Genomic DNA, 6,671 nt, shown 5'->3' on the forward strand with positions numbered 1-6,671 from the left:
CTTAGAGTGTTGGATGATGAGATCTCTGTGCCAAATATTTACCAGAAAATTACGTTTTATGATAACTGCAGTTTTCCGGTAAATATTTGAGTAAGGTTGGAAATTGTCATATAGTTGGTGCAGAGGAAAAGCACATCTGGTAGCAATCTGTTTTGCAGCTCTGTATTACGTTTAGTGTATAGCTGGGCCTAGGCATGTGTGCATTAGCACTGACGAGAGGGTTATCACAGGGCTATTATGAAAATCCCCCCTCCCTGCTCTGTCCACACCCGTCTGCTGTAATTTTCAGAAACGTGTACAAATTTGATTGATGATGTGAGAAATGGGAAAAGGTACCTTACACTGTACAAAGTTTCTTCTTCTTTTTTTAATTTTTGAAGCCTTTCCAATTAGTAGCTCAGTGATAACCCCAAAGCCACACTATGCACACATGTTGTAACCCTCGCTCAGTACGTGAACAATTCCCACCAGCCCCTGGCTGGTTCTACCCTTGGGAACAGGAACAGTGACTTCCAGATGACATCAACATCTAGGAAACCTGCTGCACGCATCCGATTTATTATTGAATAAGCAACGTTTGCAGTGCTGGCTTCGGGGCAAAGGGTCTATTTAGCAACAACATAACAGTACGAGACAGCTAGTGTCAGAGTCAGGATAGGTGGGTACTTCCTTTCCACTAAGGCCCTGTGCAGGAAACATCTGATACACAAAGACAGCATCAGGGATGCTGATAACTTCAAGGGCTTGAATGTTTCTTGTTCAGTAGTTCTCAGTTTGGAACAATAGCTTGCAGAATAATTTAAACGTGCATGACAGATTTAGAAGTTCTGTAACTGAAAACCTCAATAAGCTGGCATGTGAACTTAATAAATCTGACCTTCCCTGATAAGCTTGGTTCCCTTATTGGACTAATTTTATGGGAAAGATTTGGGATAGATCTTCTGCAAAAAATCCCCAGCATGTGACTTTTATCCCTGCAAACATGGTTAAAACAGCAACAATGTCTTCCCAGTCAAAACTGGTCAGCTAACAACATTTATTGACAACAGGTTTGGTTACTAAGTAGCTCTGAACCTTGTGAACAATTATTAGCCAAAGTATATTTTTGAGGATTCATTTTTACTATTGATCAAGTGTTCCGGGTCAATCCAAAATGCTAAAGTCAAACCTGAATGTCTATGAAAGCAAAAGTGAGGTTTTGGCTTTCCTAGAAGAATAGAACAAGTGAGAGTAATAAAAAAAATCCCCAACAGATTCTAAATCTAACCCCACCTCCACCTTGCTGGCATCTGATTTGAGGTGGAGCTCAGTGCATGTTTCTGGTCTAGCCACAGTCCCGTCTATCTGGCCCATGAAGAGTCACTCTCATGTCATCAGTCTATAAAATCTTTGAAAAATCTGTTTTCAGATGTTTTTTGGTCCAGTCTTGATGGTTGGGTTTCAGCCTGCCTTACCTTGGTCGTGTCTCTGAGCACTTTTGCCTTTTCAGAGTTCGTTAAAACTCTTTTTACCTCAGGAAAAGGAACTGCTTGACAATGATGATTTTGAACTTGAAAAACATGGAAGTTCATGCCTGTCTGAGGTTGAGAGGTTTTACAGCCTTAAAACACCTATAATAATTGTAAAAAATAAAGTTGGCTGCTTTGCAGATTTCACCTATTGCAATTTATTTTTAGAACGTGACTCCCGCGGTAAACGAGGGACCATTGTACTACACCATTACTATGTGAAGGTTGAACCAGTGGCATCTTCCACTCACTTATCGATGCTTGGCTGTTCATGAAGCTTTAATACATCTTTAGTACAATACCTGACTGGTAGATGTCTGAATGATGTTAACACATATAAAACATAATCATTTACTATTTCTCTCCTCCCTAGTTTTCATAGAGGACATCTGTATTGAGGGGAGAAAAAATATCCAGACAGATCATTCTCATGTGGTTTAAATGTGGTTTCCAGCCCCAGTAAAGCTCAAAAACATACCATATGTTCATTGGTTTAGAGCTTCGGTGTACTGCCTGGTTCTCCTCTAACACCTGTCCCCCCCCCCAAATACAACGTAAGCAGGCTGAATGTCACGCTACAGGGAGGCCTTTGCTGTCATCTCTCTTATTTTATCACCCTCTGCTGTGGGTTTCTTGTGGTTTTCAGGAGTTCTGGAAAATCTGACCATAAATAAATCACTGATTTTATTTGTCCCTATGGGGCTGTTAGTCATACTGCAGTGGGATACACCATAACCAGTGGGTAACCCATTTAGCACACATAGACACATGAATGTAACACTAAATCAGGAATTTAGAAGCACACAATATAGAAAGCCATGCATGCACAAAAACAATCTTTTTTTGGTTTTGGGTGGATGGGTTATGCTAACTTATCTAAGTCTGATCAATGTCTCATTTTTGTAGAGTCCATGAGTACAAAAGGAAAAAGAGGACTGACATTTAACTCTGATAGCGAGCTTATGCAATTGCATGTCTGGCTGTGTGGCGCTGAAGTCCCCAAACAATTCTGCATTTTCAGTCGAACTCTTAAGGCGAAGATCCTGAGTCCCTTCTCAGTTCTAGAAGCAAAGCTCACTGCTGTTTTAAATATTTTTTCTCATGATTTTATTAATAAAGAGGTCAAGGCCGTGGGTCTGAAGTCATTCTGAAATTTGGGAAGTTTGGCTTTAGTTCAGGAAGCTATCATGGATTGTTCCCACTGTTTGTGGACCCTGTGCAGTAAAAAGGACAGAGAAAAAATATAAGAGTAAATATAGGGACTGTTGTTCTGCTCAATAGTCAAGCATTTGGGTACTTATATTATCAAGGACAAGACATATTCCCTGCTAGCTCTAAACACAAGTATTTATTTTAAATACAGAGGCTGTAACTGTTACTTTAGCTAGGATCTTATTAACCTTTTATTATTAGCCATTTCACACACATGAAACTTTACTAAACAAACTATAATAAAAGTTCAGAAAGGAATAAAGAACCAGACAGATAGAACTACTTAATATTGTTTTACCCGTTCACCTGAAAACAGCTCCCTGAATGCAGATTACAATAAGACAGGCAGTTCTTTACTACCATGTGAATGATGGTAACAACCATTTGGTGCTTCCTTCAGGTCTGGACTGTAAAATAGTGTCTCTCATCACCCTGTGTGTGCAGAGATGCACGTATAACAAGTCTGCTGTTCCATCTGTATGAAACACTGAGTAGTACAGGGCGCTGATTGAAATCTGGGATTGTTAGAACATCCTAAAATGGTTTTCATTTGAGTATTTTTTTACAAGTGTAATTCTGGTATGCCAAAACCAAAACAAATCGTGTTACACTCAAGAGATCTAGCATCACATGTACTGAAAACCTGATGGTTTTCTCCAGTGAACATTGATTGAAACTACATAAAATTATCTTTGGAGAGTTTGGAGATAATAAACATCTGAATAGTAATTAAAAATAAAATCTGCAGCACTGTGCAAGTCTTTAGCCACTCCTTATTTCTTTCTATTTGGCCTTCATGGTATCAGACTGTGCCCTTTTTAAACGGCATCTTCAGTCCAGTCCTTGTGCCTGACCATTTTCAAATGATTTTTTTCTTTTGCTGTTTTTCTGTTAAACCATTTAACACTGACCAGTGAATTCAAGCACAAAAAGGCACCTAACTCAAAGGAGGACACAACGCTGTGTCTACAGAAAACTTAGTAAAGAACTGAATTTAAAATGTTATCTTTAGGCACTTTGTTACTAACAGCCTGTCACAAAAACACACATTTTGCTTTCATTTCTTTAGCTGAATATATGAAAAAGGCCAAGAATAACACAGTTTGACAGACATGAAATAATATTTTTACACTAACAAGGTGATTGGCAAAGAGCTATCAGCTGGAAACTTGGCGTGGTGTCCAGTGTTTCCTTTGAGGAAACTGGACTGGTGGAGGAAAAAGGTATAAATGTCAGACCTGAAAACCTATCTACAGCAGATGAGCAGGATCTGAAAGTCATATCCTTAAAAAAAGAACTGACAAAGGAACTGAGAGATGATTCATCTTCTGTTCACCTTATCAGAACTGCTCTCAGTGGAGGGTTGGCTATCAAGAAGCCATTCTTAAGAAATGAAAACAGGGAGAAAAAACTGATATATGCCAAATTATACATGAACTAGACTGAAAATCAGCGGCAGTGTTATGGATGGATCAGTCCAAATGTTAAAGCTTTGGTTCAAATAATGATCAGTATGTATGGAGGAGGTCAGGAGATGGGTACAGTAAAACACGGTGGAGGCACTATCATGTACAGTACAATCTGGAAGGAATCTGATTGACAAGAGCTGCATTTTTCAGCACGACAGTGATCCCAAACACTTTGTAAAAACATACCTGGATAGAAAGACACACTATGGATCACTATCCAAGGCCTGCACAGAGCCCAGATTGCAACATTATTGAAGTAGTGTGGGATCATTTTGATAGAGAACAGAATAACAGACAGCCAACATCCAAAGGAGAACTTTTCAATAAATCACTCCATCTTTTTCCCATTTTCCTAGCAAAATTCCAGACTATTTGCATGGTAGTGTAGTATATTTTTGTCCATTTCTAAATTCCTGAAGTGCTAAGGACTCTACCAAACTGACCTCTGAATTGCACACACTGTCTTAGATGTTTGACGCCATAATTTTATTTTGTAGATTTGATTCCAGATGGTTACTGGGGGAATAACATCCCACATTCCTAAAAAGCAATTGCTGGTTTCTTCACTAAAAAGAAGCATTTTAGGAAAAACATTCTGACAAGTGCTCATCCTGCACTTGCCACCTCCATAGCAGGTTTAGTAAAATGTTTACACTACTCCATCCAATTCTTGGCTTTGTGCTTGGTGATGAAAGGCTCGGCCATGTAAAGCTATGCTGTTAAACTCCTGGGCCCGTATCCCCAAAGAATCTTTGTGCAAAAAGTGGCTCCTAGCGGCCAAATTCTAAGAAAATTCTCGGAGTCGTGACGTTTTCTTAGAATTTCCCCTAAAAGTGACACGACTATCCCAGTTAATATAAAAGCTATTCCTCAAGATTCCTAGCGCTTAAAAGGGCTCCTAAGGCGAGATCTGCTAAGAGCAGGGAAGAGGACTTTTAGTGGCTTAGGAGTTCCCCTAAGCAGCTGCACAAAATGGCCAACAGAAGAGGCAGGAGAGATGTCCTGCAAACACTGACAGGGAATTATTGAGACGCTACAGATTGGATCGTGCTGGAATCATGTTTGTGGTGGATCTCCTCAGAGATGCAATTACTTCACCAACTCGACACCACAACACTATTACACCGGAGACGAAAGTAATCACAACCCTGAGGTATTTGGCAACCGGGAAAATGCAACAATGCAGCAGTGATGACTTGGGTCTGCAATCACAGACATTGCTAAAAGCTGAGCCGTGTTACCCTCGTTAAGACCACACTGGACTTGTAACGTTGTGATTTCTACTTCATTAAGGACAGCCCCTTGAGATAGGCCATCTTGTTTTCAACAGGGTCCATATGGGAGTGAAAGTACAAAATATGTCAGCTAGGATATTAATATGAGCAAATAAGACACGAATCATTATTTGAACAGGGTGTAATGAGTTTAAGTTTTCACATATTGTCATGGTCTACGGTGGGTGGCTGGAGTTTCCATTAGGCTCCTGAACTGACCTGGGATCCGCCCCTGGGCAGGGCCAACTCCAGCTCCTGCACACCTGGAGCCTATTGCAGGCTATCAAGCCAGAGGGATTTAAACCACACATCGATGTTCACTCACTGCCAGTTCGTCATCAACCCATGTTGGTAACAGGTCTTGTGTCTCAAGTTCTCGCTGTGATTTATCTTACTAACTAAGACTCTTTTGTGCTACAGTCGCTGTACCCACCCTGGCTCACTCCACCTCCGGACTCGGAATATCTAGTGATCATTTTGGAAATCCCTCTGTGCCTCACCTGCCTGCCCTCCTGCCATCACACTCCATCTGGAGCCCCGGATCTCAGGTCAGCCTTTCCACGCCACTCAGCCTCCCCTGGATCTTCATCATCCCCCCTCTCAAACACTCCAGGTCCCTAACTGCAAAGTAAGAATTGCTGCTCTTATACTGGCCACTTCTGAGCTGCCTTCACTACCTGCCTAACTTCTATATCCTCTCCCCTCAGTGTGACTGTTCCCCACTCAGCTCCGTTCCACTTCTCAGGCCTCGTTCCCTCGCCCTAGCCACGTTCCCCTGGGCACGCCACACCAAGGCTCCACGTCTCGTCATTTTCTGTCTTTGCCACGTTTCCCTTTGTTTTGTTCCCCTTGCACTTAACCGTAATAAACTATTAAATCATCTACCGTCTCCGCTCTGGGTTCCTGCACCTGGGTCCTATTCAGTACCAGCCATCCGTCGCCGTGACACATATTTTAGATTCTAATGTTAGGCTACACTCTAAAAAATGTTTTGTTGGCTCAACTTTAAAAAATTGAGGTAACAATTTCCACTCAACTTTTTAAGTTACAAATTTTGCATATTATTAAGTAAATCCAGCAAGTAATTTTTAGGTTTGGCTAACTCAACTAGTTCAACAAACCAACATGATTTACTTTGACCTGTAAAAGCATAATTAAGTTTAAGCAACCTAATATTAATTTAAAATTTCTGGTAATATTGAGTTGAC

General features: G+C 40.8%; 1 long non-coding RNA gene across 1 annotated transcript; it reads left to right on the forward strand.

Moving 5' to 3' along the window:
* The first annotated feature begins 5,641 nt into the window (after positions 1 to 5,641).
* LOC146581955 (uncharacterized) lies at positions 5,642 to 6,320 on the forward strand. The gene is made up of 3 exons (XR_014888681.1): positions 5,642 to 5,810; positions 5,884 to 6,091; positions 6,171 to 6,320. It is a non-coding gene; the product is annotated as an uncharacterized LOC146581955 (long non-coding RNA).
* Positions 6,321 to 6,671: the final 351 nt, after the last annotated feature.

This window comes from Mchenga conophoros, linkage group LG2 (genome assembly GCF_057382185.1).
Source record: "Mchenga conophoros isolate Kocher_MC1m ecotype Shallow Benthic linkage group LG2, M_conophoros_male_GT1.1, whole genome shotgun sequence".
NCBI lineage: Eukaryota > Metazoa > Chordata > Actinopteri > Cichliformes > Cichlidae > Mchenga > Mchenga conophoros.